Source organism: Topomyia yanbarensis, chromosome 1, assembly GCF_030247195.1.
Source record: "Topomyia yanbarensis strain Yona2022 chromosome 1, ASM3024719v1, whole genome shotgun sequence".
NCBI classification, from domain to species: Eukaryota; Metazoa; Arthropoda; class Insecta; order Diptera; family Culicidae; genus Topomyia; species Topomyia yanbarensis.
The window spans coordinates 84,414,590-84,427,640 of NC_080670.1; the positions used below are offsets into that span (position 1 = coordinate 84,414,590).

The following is a 13,051-nucleotide window of genomic DNA, read 5'->3' on the forward strand; positions in this document are numbered from 1 at the left end:
GTTTGGCGGCCTTCTTTGGCTTTGGGGTCTTCGGCTTGTTCTCTGCAGCCTTCGATGTTTTGGTGGCATTTTTAGTGGCAGTTGCTACCGCCTTTTCAGTGACTGCGTTTCTTAGCCTTTGGCTTTTTGGCCTTCTCACATCCACCACATCCACCAAAGTTTTTCTTCTTCTCTCCGGTGGTAGCCGATTTGATTGGTCGTCCGATGCAGCTTCTCACGACCACCTAGCACGCACGTCTGTTATGCACTGCGTCTTATACACGTCTGGTTTTGAGAAAAGCTGCGACACCCCTATTTATAGGTTTTATCATTAATATTGATTCTCATTTAAAGTAGTTTTTGAACTATTTAAACAAATTTTATATAACAAACAACGTATCGGTAGCAACGTTTTCCTTCCGATTTATGAAACAAGATTAGCATTCCTTTTTTAGTGGAAGGAAAGTTATTAAGGTTCAAAATGTACGTAACGCTTTCGCTAATATGCACTACTATCGCTTTCTCGCTCGTTCTCGTGCCGTGCATGAGCCTTTCCTTTCCGTCCGGCTTCTAATAGCATAACCACAACTAATATGCCGGATTTCCACCACCAACTGCTCTCGTCAAGCGTCAATACGAATAATCATAGGAACAAACATGTAGTGGACCTATATTTAAAACTTTTCATTATTTTATTGTTCGGTTTGTGCACCATTTTGACGGCTCTGCGCGGGATGGGCTGAAAATTTTTACTTTTCCGAGTCGTTTTCGAAAGATTTTTCTAAACACTATTTTTCCGTTGATAATGAATGTCCTACATATTCCAAAATGTAATACAACATTGGTACAAATATTTTCGACAAAATGCCGAAGAGATTGATTAAATCCATTCAGTACAACAAAAGATATAAGCGTTCAAAACCTTACATTTCATTTTGAAAAGGGGCCCCTATATTGAAAGGTAAAACGTTAGTCACGACACAAAGGAAAATAAGGAAGGTATCACTAACAACCGTGGAATAACTTCATTGAGTGCTATCTCGAGGTTGTGCGAGCTGTTGATCATCGAACTTTTGCAGGCTTACTCTCAGCAATGCCTAAGTGATGATCAATACTGATTATTTATTTATTTATTTATTTCGTCAATCAAATGTAGACTACATTATATAAATATTAATTGCTTATATACTATCCTGTAAACTATTTCTATGTACTATGATGCCGTAAAGAGTTGAAAAACTGTTTTAAACTTGTTCGGGGCATGGTAAGGTCAATACTTTCACAATGCTCGTTATACACAGCCATCATCTGGTTTAGTGGACCGAATTTAGCATAGTCTGTACGGTGATGACCTATCGCGAACAAATTTCTATTGCGTAATTGACGAGTAGGAGCATATAAATTTAATTTTGACAATATGTAAGATGAGTCAATACGCTGCATGACGATATCGTTTAGAAACGAGATCATAGCATAGTCCCGACGTTTTTTCAATGTTTGAATATCTATCAACATACAAATCAATACTGTCTCACGTCTGCACACTCGGCAACACTCACCTTTTTCGCCTAACATCTTACAATATCGCGCATAACAGAGACCATGGAATGTCGTATTCAAGCTGATGTTATTTACCCTACCTATCTGCCGCTTTTGATCATATGAGCCACGTTATAATAATAATGCTAAAAAGCAACGATGATTTTTGTAGTTATTTCGGTTACACTTGACAGATCCATAGATTGACATTGCTTATTCCCCTTCGTTTACTTTTATGTCAAGCATACCTCGGACCGTTGATGTTTCTGCTGTACTCCAATTGTGTATATCTAGTGCTGAATACTTCACCACGGTCCTTTGTGGATGATCTCAAGTTATTTCATCTGATTCGCTTAGTTGAAGATTGATTTTTTTAAAGATCAGTTTCCAGTTTTTGTTCGTTGGTATTGCAAGAACCGCATATGTATACATTGAAAGAGGTGTTCGGTGATCTCCTTTTCACGAAAGAAAGACCCGGTTTCTTGTAACTAACTGAGATTTTTTTACGCATTTTGTAAACCGAGGAAAAAATCTGCCAGGCACGTTCGAGTGGGATGGATAGTCAAGTTTGCATCGGCGGGGAGAGGGCTCCCTTACGACTGTCCTGGGTTTCACTCGTCAGATATAGATATAGTCACCCTACTTATACTTTACGAACAAATTAATATCTTCCAAGTTGAATTTTGTAAATATTTCAAGGAATTGTTGCAAACTTTCTTGTTCGTTGTTAATCATCTTTGTAATGTGATTTCCAGATAAAGTAATAATTTGTTTTTCTCTCTTTTATGTTATTGTAGGATCCACCAACCGGCACACTGTCTTTCGCAAGCTTCAAAAGTAGCTTCACCAGCAATGTTAATTTCTTGAAGCGACGGTGAGTTTTCTTTAAAAATTATAACCCAGATGTGATGCTTTATTTTTATATTTTAAATATTCTTGGTTAGTAGTACATTACACGTTATCACATCGCCATACCAGGGTGTTTAACCGATTTTCACCCTACTTTTATTGTCACCTTACTTATTTGAAACCTCCGCCTTTTTGTACAACGCAAATGAGAGGGTGAAAATTGAGGCGTTCGATTCGGATTCTCGTTCCGTTCCAATACGTGTAGATCGAGATTTACACAGCACTTGTTTACAATAAAGGAGAAGATATTGAGACCAATTTGAGTGTCGATTATTTAACCCAGTGTGAAGCTTTGCTTAGTATGGTGAAAATAGTATGGTACACCAAACTATGTAGGTTGAATGAGTTTCTATCGTATTACTCTGAACACAGTATCTTACATATTAATGTGAAGGGGTTACATTCCTTTTTTGCGAGAAACTTTATAAGAATGCTGGAATTTATGTGAAGATATGAAGCAATGATTTTATTACTTTAAAGTTGTAGCATAGTGTTTTATCAGCGAAAAAACCTGTTTTAATCGAAAGGCAAAGGCAAAAATTTCTCAAATAGGCAAGCTATAATTGTGATTTCAAGAAGCATCATTCCTAAGACCCAACGAAATCGTAAGCTATTTTTTGTCGTTTTATCAGTGAGAGAATCGAAGCTCCGAAAGCATTCGATCACGTCGTTGTTGTACTATCTTATGACAAACGTCATTTTGGGGTATACTGAGTTAGATATGCCGCATCACTTGTCTAAAACATCTCTACAAAGTGGCGTTTACAGGATTTTGATATTCTCTTTGGTTACTGAGATATAGCGAGAAACGCGCTGGGAAATTTTATTTTTTTTGCTTCAAATGACTGTGTTTGGGGATTGGCTCAAGTTGTCTTGATGTGTAAGATGTTTTTATGTGTGAAACTATCCGAGAAACACAATGGCATAATCATTTTCAAAACAAAAATACACGAACTGCGAGAAAAATGCAGTTTATGCTTTAAACTGGAAACATAGCATATATGGCAACACTGTAACCAAAATAACTATTACTTCTAGATTCCCTGACTCATTTCCTTCAAAATGCATCTCAACGTTAAATTTGTTAGTTTGTTTCTAATCGACATTTTCGTTCATATCAAATTGCTTTGCATATACAAATTCTGATCAATTCAGCTTTTTGTTGGTGGCTGCGTTCCTAAATACGCCCCCACTTTGCCAAGTCGTCCGTCCAATGTCAATTTTGACAAATCGTCAGTCTTGTCAATTTTGACAAGCCGTCCTTCAGGCAGAATTTTCACGCGGTAGACGTTAATTTCTGTTCTCAGCTCAAACGTTAAACGTTAAATTGAAACGCTGTAAGTTGTTCCGTCGAAAATAAAAACCGATTTCAACTGGATTTATTCGATTGCAACCCAATTCAATAGCAGCACCAAATTAGAAATGAAGATATAGAGCATACACTTTTCAAAATTTCGAATACGCAATCCACCTGCAAAAATCGATCGGCGTACCATGCGCAATTTCTTCTTATTTATTTATTTATTTATTTATTTCTTACAATTGAATTGGTCAATTGAAATACTGAGGAAAACCAAACATCAGCGACAATCGATTTCTTCAGTTAATGATCCAGCTGGCATTTGTCAACTTTCTATGCGGATATTTTTGTCACTTTTCTTTTTTTTTCTGTCGAAATTCAGGTGAAACCCGAGGTTCAAGGTTCAAACTGCTGAGAATATGCTTATAAATCTATTTATCAGCATTTAGATACGCAAAGCAAATTGATATCAACGAAAAAGTCGATTAGAACTAAACAAATTTCAAATTTGACGTTTAACGGTAGAGAGAACAAAAATGAGCAGGAAGGTGAGAGATGTGAAACTTGAGGCTGAAGGGATGGCTTGTCAAAATTGACACAACTTATGATTTGTCAAAATTGACACTGGACTAATGACTTGTCAAAGCGGGTGCGTATTTAGGAACGCAGCCACCGACAAAAAACTGAATATGTGTAGGCATGTGTGTGTATGTGTGTGTCAAATAGTGTCATTCAATGTTCTCAGAGATGGCTAATCCGATTTGCACAAACTTAGTTTCAAATGAACGGTATAACGCTCCCATAAGCTGCTATTGTAGTTTTAGTTGAACCGACTTGCAGTTCTGGAGTTACGGATTGAAGAGTACGGTCACATAGCAAATCCCTTTATAAACTGGTAACACCATGGTGTCCGAATGATATGATACATATTCAAATAGGTTCAACATTTCTTCGATTTGCGGGTCTAGATGACCAATGGCCAACCAAAGTTGCTTGTTCCTAAGCGTATGTCACATCCCTGTTTTCTAACGAGCTCCGAACCGATTTTTACAAACTTGATTTCAAATGAAAGATATAATACTTCCATTGACTGCTCTTGAATTTCATTCAGTACTGACTTTTGGTTCCAGAGTTAGAACTTGGTTATTGCGGTCACATAGGAATTTCTCATATAAACCATATAAAACATATCGCATGTTGTTCCCAACGCATTCTCTCCTCCCACTAATTATCTCCCTACTCTCCCCCACCACCCCGCATTTTAAAATATGTTAACATGAAGACAAAATTGAACTCACGCTCATTAAGCTAATTAAATATGATATATTTGTTTGTTTCAAGAATGTCAGTGTCGATATGGTGCTCATCACGTTCGTGGCATTCTTGCACTCATATAATCTTCATAAATTACGTAACGCGTTAAGGGAGGGGGGGGGGGTACGACAAGTTGTGACATATTGGGCTAGATCGTTACGTAACATGTTTTTACTGAGCAAAATTTTTGTTACATGGGGGGAGGGGGATTCAATTTTGGGCAATTTTCGCGTTACGTAATTTATGAATGGTCCCTTGCCAAGTATAATAAGAATGTAATAGATATTTCCACAATGTTATATTGAATGTATCCAGCTATCAAATCATATCAGCTTTGATGAATGAGAAAGGCACAATTGCACCATTAGGTGGATTAAAACAGTTTTTTAAAGAAAAATGAGCGCTTGGTCAAGATTTTCGGCTAGATAAAGCAATCCTAAAAAAATATATTTTTTGTACACTTAAAGCCTACTAATAACCAATCAAAATTAGCACTCCTTAGTTTTTACGCGGTGAAAATTGCGAAAGTTATTAATTTTTTTGTAAAATGGGAATTCATGAGTTTCTCTGGGTCAACTTATTGAAACGTCCCCAATCCAATTTATTCTAGGGCTTGTTTCATAATATATAAGGGACTCTCTGTAATATTTTCAAATATGTTACATAAAATAACACTCTTATGTTACAAAATTCGTTGTAAACTAAATCCTCACACGTCATAAAATTCGTATTTGAAACGCTAGCTGTTCAACTGTGTTCTGAACAATACTAATACAAACTATATGAATGCGTAAATATATGTGTTACTACATACGTCAAGTATTATGAAATTATTAATTTGAAAAACTTTTAATTTATTTTTCTTCAAAGAGCATCGAACAGTTTGTGCTTTGAAATTATGTAAGTGTAAGACATCGAACAAGACTTATTTTTGGTTTAAAGTCTCGAAGTCTGAACTTCAGAATGATTTGAAGAACGTAATATTTTGTAATTGCACTTCGATGTTGTACACAATGTATTGTAGTATACTGAAATTTTATGGACCAATGCAGTAAAATCGGTAGGGGAGACTGAGGAGACTTGATCCCCGGGGAGACTTGATCCCATCATTGTAACTCAAAGGCGGATCAGAATACATTAATCGAATATACTATAAAGTTGCGTAGTTTTATCTAAACATAAATTTCATTAACACAGAAAAAACAAATTGGACTTTTGTGTAACCGAATTTTTACCGATTTAAAAAAAAGTCTCAGAAGAACTGTAGAAGATTTATTTTTCAAATTTTCAAACTTTTATAAAATTGATAAAATCACCCACTACATACTCTACTTTTGCATACAGAATTACAGGAGAATGTCAATTATATGAATACGTTATGATTGAGCTGATTCTTTTGTTCAACTATATTTTTACTAAAGTTTGCTGAAATAGATGCTATGGGTTCACTTGATCCCTTCAAATTCGTGGAGATTTGATCCCCTTCGCCATACTTCATACACACCACTGAAAATAACCAAATTCACACCAGAACAATTGAAGTCATTGTTGTCATAAAAAAATGTCAAAAATGAACGCTTCATCGTAAAGAAACATAATTGTAATTGTTTACTACAGTATACGTAGCAACCATTCATCCCACATTTGGCGTTCCTCAACCATAATAAAGACAGCTTTCAAATAATTGCACGGAGATTTGGGGAATTCGTAAAAAAATCAGGTGAGAGATGCGTAATATGTAGTAACAAAAATAACAATATCTAATCATAACAATTTAATCAATACTACAATCCATTTATAAAATTGAATGGGGTAATGTACCCGTTTTTGCCCTTTTAAGAAGGGTACCACATTAGTACTACAATAATTTTATTATTTCAGCTTCTTTGATTTGTTATTAAGGTCCATTTTTTATTTCGATTATAGAGGTTTTAACGTTAAGGTCATTCGCCTCTTATTAAGAGCCAATATAATAACAAATTTGTCTTGAGAATGGTGAAAATCTTCTGTTTGAGCGCAGCAAAATCTCTAATCGAGTACCCCCATTATCGCAATACCAATTGAGTCAATGCGTTGAGCAAATATGGCAGACGCTGCTCTAACCAAAGGTTTCAGATGGGTAGGATGATAGTAGAAACAGGGCAAAAATAGGCTTATTACCCTACATGCTCTTTTAAACACGTTTTCATAAAGGAATCAAGTGTCCCCAAATTAGGGATCGAGTCTCCACTAATCTAAGAATGTTCCATTTTTTTGTTGTTTTCCAGAAATGCTCATAGCTCATGTCCAGTATAATATTTCCATGTAATTTTTTTATGATTATTAGTCATCCCTAGAAACAATATAAAACTACAAAAAATACATAGTTTTTTATCATTCCATGGAATTGGACTGAAAAATAAAAAAGGGGATCAAGTCTCCTCAGTCTCCCCTACGTCGTAGAAGCCAATGTGATTCCAATATAATTTCAAATTACAATCTTCTAGATGTTTTAATAACGTAAAATAAATTGTTAGTAGCACAAAAGTCGACGAAATGGATGAATATCATTCCTGAAGCTAGAGCCAGCATTTAACATCATATGTTTTTTTTGTTGCTTTTGTGAAAGTGAATATGGTAACTTGTGTGAAAGAGTGCGTAAACATCAATCGGTTAAATCGTATGAAATACTTTACTTTTCGTTGAAAACTGTGTGGGCGCCTATTACTAATCAAAATATCATTCAGATAAGTATAGTGTGTAGTCATACAGACTATTATTGTTTTGTGATTTTCAGATTTCATTTCGCTGCGGCTGGCTTTATAAGCTTGCCCGCAGTGGAAGACGCAGTGTTATATTGTTCTCCAGCTGTGGTTTAATTTGCCTATAATGAGCAAAGTGTATGGGCACGGTGAGTCTCGCCGAAGGCCTTGTTGTATGTCTTTTTTGCGGTGATAAATATCATCAAAAATGTTCCGGGTTAACAAAGGCCATGGTAAATTGGGTGGCTGATAATGCAAGTCTTTGCTACAAGTGTGCGAAGTGTTTATCAGATCAGTCTTCTGGTGTGCAGGATGTCAGTTCGATATCCATTGAGTTATTACTATTACTAATCGAAATATCATTCAGATAAGTATAGTGTGTAGTCATACAGACTATTATTGTTCTGTGATTTTCAGATTTCAAGTAAAGTATCAATGATTTCCAGACTATAAAGAACTGCTGCAAGTTCGGCTGTGCAAACAGAGGCAGGTTCTGCAAGCTTGAAAGAGATCGAGGTGTTATTGTTGAAAATACCGAAGCCAGTTGCCTCATTGATTCGTGACCCATCAGTGTAGAACATTTTATGGCTGTCAATGCGTTGGTATTTAATTATGAATATTTTAGGGATCTCCAGAGAGCGCAGGTGATCCGGGATTCCACGAATTTCCTCTTGCATGGACGTGTCGAAAAATAAAGTGGAATCGGGAGTCTCTAGTATATTAACACATGTCATAACATAACTAGAAGGCGTTATTTCTTGTGACATGTGATTGAAGTATACTGTCATGAATCTGGTTTGGGATTGAAGCTCGGCAAGTCTTTCAAAATTTTCAATTACCAATGGATTCATAACCTCACATCGTATAAGTAAACGAGAGGAGAGATCCCAGAATCGATCTTTTAATGGAAGAACTCCCGCTAGTACTTCAAGACTCATCGTATGTGTCGATTGCATGGAACCTAAGGCGATTCGTAAACAACGATACTGTATTCGTTCCAATTTAATAATGTGAGTGTTTGCAGCTGAACGGAAACAGAAGCACCCATATTCCATTACTGAAAGTATCGTTGTTTGATACAATCTTATTACGTCACTTGGATGAGCACCCCACCAAGATCCGGTTATTGTTCGGAGAAAATTTATCCTTTGTTGGCACTTCTTTATCAGATACCTAATGTGGCCTCCCCATGTACCTTTAGAATCGAACCAAATTCCGAGATATTTGAAGGTCATGACTTGGGCTATCGTTCTACCAACCAACTGAAGCTGAAGCTGAGCTGGATCACGCTTCCTTGAAAAAAACAACCAATTCTGTTTTCTCCGTAGAGAAATCGATGCCTAGCTTCAATCCCCAACTTGATAAATTATCCAAACTATCTTGCAGTGGTTGTTGTAAATTTATGGCTTTTGGGCCTGTAACAGAAACCACGCCATCATCTGCAAGTTGCCTTAGAGTGCATGGGCTGACAATACAATTATCAATGGCATTCACGTAAAAATTGTAGAGAAGGGGGCTTAAACAAGAACCTTGTGGGAGACCCATGTAACTTATTCTGAATGTTGCCAAATCGCCATATGAAAAATGCATGTGCTTTTCTGACAATAAGTTGTATAAATAATTATTTAACATTGGTGAAAGACCACATTGATGTAGTTTCTCTGAGAGAACATCAATGGAAACAGAGTCGAATGCTCCTTTTATGTCTAAGAACACAGACGCCATTTGTTCTTTTTTTGCGTAAGCGAGTTGGATTTCTGACGAAAGTAGCGCCAGGCAATCATTCGTTCCCTTTCCTCTCCGAAAACCAAACTGGGTATCTGAGAGCAAGCCGTTCGCCTCAACCCAATTGTCGAGACGTCGTAGGATAATTTTTTCCAACAATTTCCTGATGCAGGATAGCATTGCAATCGGTCGATACGAGTTATGGTCGGAGGCAGGTTTTCCCGGTTTTGGAATGGCGATAACTCTCACTTGTCTCCAGTCGTGCGGGACAATGTTCTTCTCAAGAAGCTTATTGAATAAATTCAACAAGCGTCTTTTTGCTAGGTCAGGCAGATTCTTCACCAAGTTGAATTTAATTCTGTCTGGACCCGGAGCATTATTGTTGCATGAAAGGAGTGCAATTGAAAATTCCATCATTGTGAAAGGCTGGCTTTATAAGCTTGCCCGCAGTGGAAGACGCAGTGTTATACTGTTCAGTGTTAGTATTGTCCCGCTTCTCCAGCTGTGGTTTAATTTGCCTATAATGAGCGGCCTGTATGCAAAGTGTATGGGCACGGTGAATCTCGCCGAAGGCCTTGTTGTATGTCTTTTTTGCGGTGATAAATATCATCAAAAATGTTCCGGGTTAACAAAGGCCATGGTAAATTGGGTGGCTGATAATGCAAGTCTTTGCTACAAGTGTGCGAAGTGTTTATCAGATCAGTCTTCTGGTGTGCAGGATGTCAGTTCGATATCCATTGAGTTGAATAAGAAGATGGAACAATTCGCTTCCATTTCTGAGTCTCTCACTGATGCCCGAAAAAACATCGATGCACAAATGAACATCGCAGTAGAAAACGGAATAGAAAAACTGATCAGGTCTTTCAACAACTCTCTCGAGAGTAAATTGGCTAGCTTGGAAAACAGTGTTGCCAAAAAGTTGGAAGATTTGAAAAGTTGTTTTAATGAAAATGTTAAGCGTGAAATTGAATTAGTTGGAAGGAACAGAAAGAGGAATTTTAGTAATAGGAAGGTTCATTCTGAATCTGTCGGGAATCCCAGTAGAAAACGAAATAATGGGGATGAGTTTTTGATAAAAATAGTAGAATTACTTACGCGAATGTTTTGTCGGGAGCTACTGGAACGAATAAAATTAGAACTAGAAGTCAAACGAAACGTAAGGCTCGCCCGGTCATTGTGATTAAACCAGTTGAGCCGTTGCAATCGAGTGACGACACGAGGAATGAATTAAAAAATAAATTAGATCCAAAGGTGCACAAAATTAGCAACTTTAAAAACGGTAAAGATAGCTCGATTATTGTGGAGTGTGCAACTCGGGATAATATTGAATCGGTGAAAGAAAACATTGTAAGCAATCTGGGTGAAAAGTATAATGCTGTTATACCGATATCCGGTAAACCGAAATTGAAAATAATGGGGATGAGTGATCGATACTCTGAGGAAGTTTTCGTTGACTTATTAAAGAATCAGAATGAGGGCATTCCGGTCGATTATGTTAAAGTTGTTGCAAATTTTGAAAATCCACGCTTCAAATATAACAAATACAATGTTATAATTGAAGTTGATAAGAACACTTATAGCGGCATGATGTCAGCCCGTACTGTGAACATTGGTTGGGATAGGTGTTCTGTTTTAGAGGCCTTTAACGTGCTGCGCTGCTTCAACTGTGGAGAATTTGGTCATAAGAGCACGGGATGCGTTAATAAAGAAACATGCTCCAGATGTAATGGAGCACATAGAACATCTCAACTGATTTTAAATGTGTAAATTGTATAAAAAAGAATAGTGAACGCAAAATGAATTTGGACGTAAACCATGCGGCATTTAGTAAGCAGTGTTCAGTATATCGGAGACTGCTAGAATCGAAAAAAGCAACGTTTTGTTGAGTGAATAGCAACTAAAAAACGGGAGGCTGTCTGAAATATTATGTTTAAATATAGCGGGGTTGTCTACAAACTTTGTTGCAATGCGACATCTTGTAGAAAACAAACGTCCATTGTTGGTTTTTCTATCACAAACACATATTCTTGATGCTGATGCATTTGATCAGTATAGCATTCCGGGTTATAAAGTTGCTTTTTGCCTATCTCATTCCAGACATACCGGTGGAGTTGCTATTTACGCCAAAGAATCGATTAAATTCAACGTTCGGTTAAACGAAGCAGTTGATAATAATTGGTTTTTGGGTATATCAGTTGAAAGAGGCATGCAGATGGGAAGCCTTGCAGTAGTATACCATTCTCCTAGTTCTAGCGATCGACGATTTTTAGAAATTTTAGAAAACTGTTGGGAGAATTTCGTTGATTTAAGTAAGCTTAATGTAATTTCGGGCGATTTCAGTATTGATTGGCTCAACGATCAAAATTCGAATCAGTTGAAGCAGTTGGCTGAGTTTTTCAATTTCAAGCAAACGGTTAGTGAGTTTACAAGAATTTCCAGACACAGTAGAACATTGATAGATCACGTGTATTCCAATTTTGATGGGGTTTATTCGTATGTAGAGGCCGATTGTAAAATGTCAGATCATGAGACAATTTCAATTTTGCTGGAGAGTGAACCAAACCGTGAGGAGGATAAAGCTAAAATTAAGTGCTGGAAAAGACATTCGAAACAAGCCATGTCTCAACTGGTTTCGAGATTTTACGGAATTGAATGGAAATTTGGATAACAAGGCAGCTGTTCTAACTAATGTGTTAAAAGAGTGTACAAATAGTTTAGTTTCTCAAAAGTATGTTAATTTAAATAACTCGAACAGCTGGTACTCTTTAGATCTTTTGCGCCTAAAACGTAAAAGGGATAAAAAGTACAAGAAATTTTGCAGAACTAATAGTGAACGTCTTTGGACACACACGCTCGAAATATTTATTCACGAGCTTTGAAAAAGACCAAATGTGAGTACATTCAAAGTAAGACCGATCAACATCAAAACAACAGCAAAGAGTTATGGAAAATCCTAAAGAATTTAATTAAACCTAAACCTAGTTCCTCGCAGTCCATAACTTTTAACGGGGTAGAAGAACAATCTGAGCAAATAATAGCTGAAAAATTGAACAGTTATTTCGTTAACAGTGTGCAACTGATCAATCAAAGTATTGAGCTGGTCAGTGAACCTGCGGAAATAATACAGCCGATTAATATTAACTGTAGATTTGATGGATTTCACCCAATCACTTTTGAACAATTGAAAGATATTTGTTTTTCTTTGGGAAAATCGGCTGGTATCGATAATGTAAACGCAAAAGTGATACAGGATTGCTTTCATGTCATCTGACACGATCTGCTGGACCTTGTAAATGAATCGCTACAAACTGGGCACGTGCCGACAGTTTGGAAGGAATCACTTGTGATTCCTATTCCCAAAGTTAGCCGAAGAGTACCGCCCCATTAACCTGTTGCACACATTAGAGAAAATTTTAGAACTTGTTGTTAAGGGCCAGCTGATGAGTTATTTGAATAATAATAATTTGCTAATTCCGGAGTAATCGGGATACCGAGAGGGACACTCTTGCGAAACCGCTTTGAATCTAGTGTTAGCAAAATGGAA

At 36.9% G+C, this 13,051-nt stretch overlaps 1 protein-coding gene across 1 annotated transcript in view; it reads left to right on the forward strand.

Annotated features, from left to right (window-relative positions):
* LOC131693967 (synapsin) overlaps positions 1-13,051 on the forward strand; it is a 966,657-nt gene that overhangs the window by 126,165 nt on the left and 827,441 nt on the right. The window contains exon 2 of the mRNA XM_058982279.1: positions 2,316-2,392. The gene's annotated coding sequence lies outside the window, so the exon portion shown is untranslated. The remainder of the gene's footprint in view (positions 1-2,315; positions 2,393-13,051) is intronic.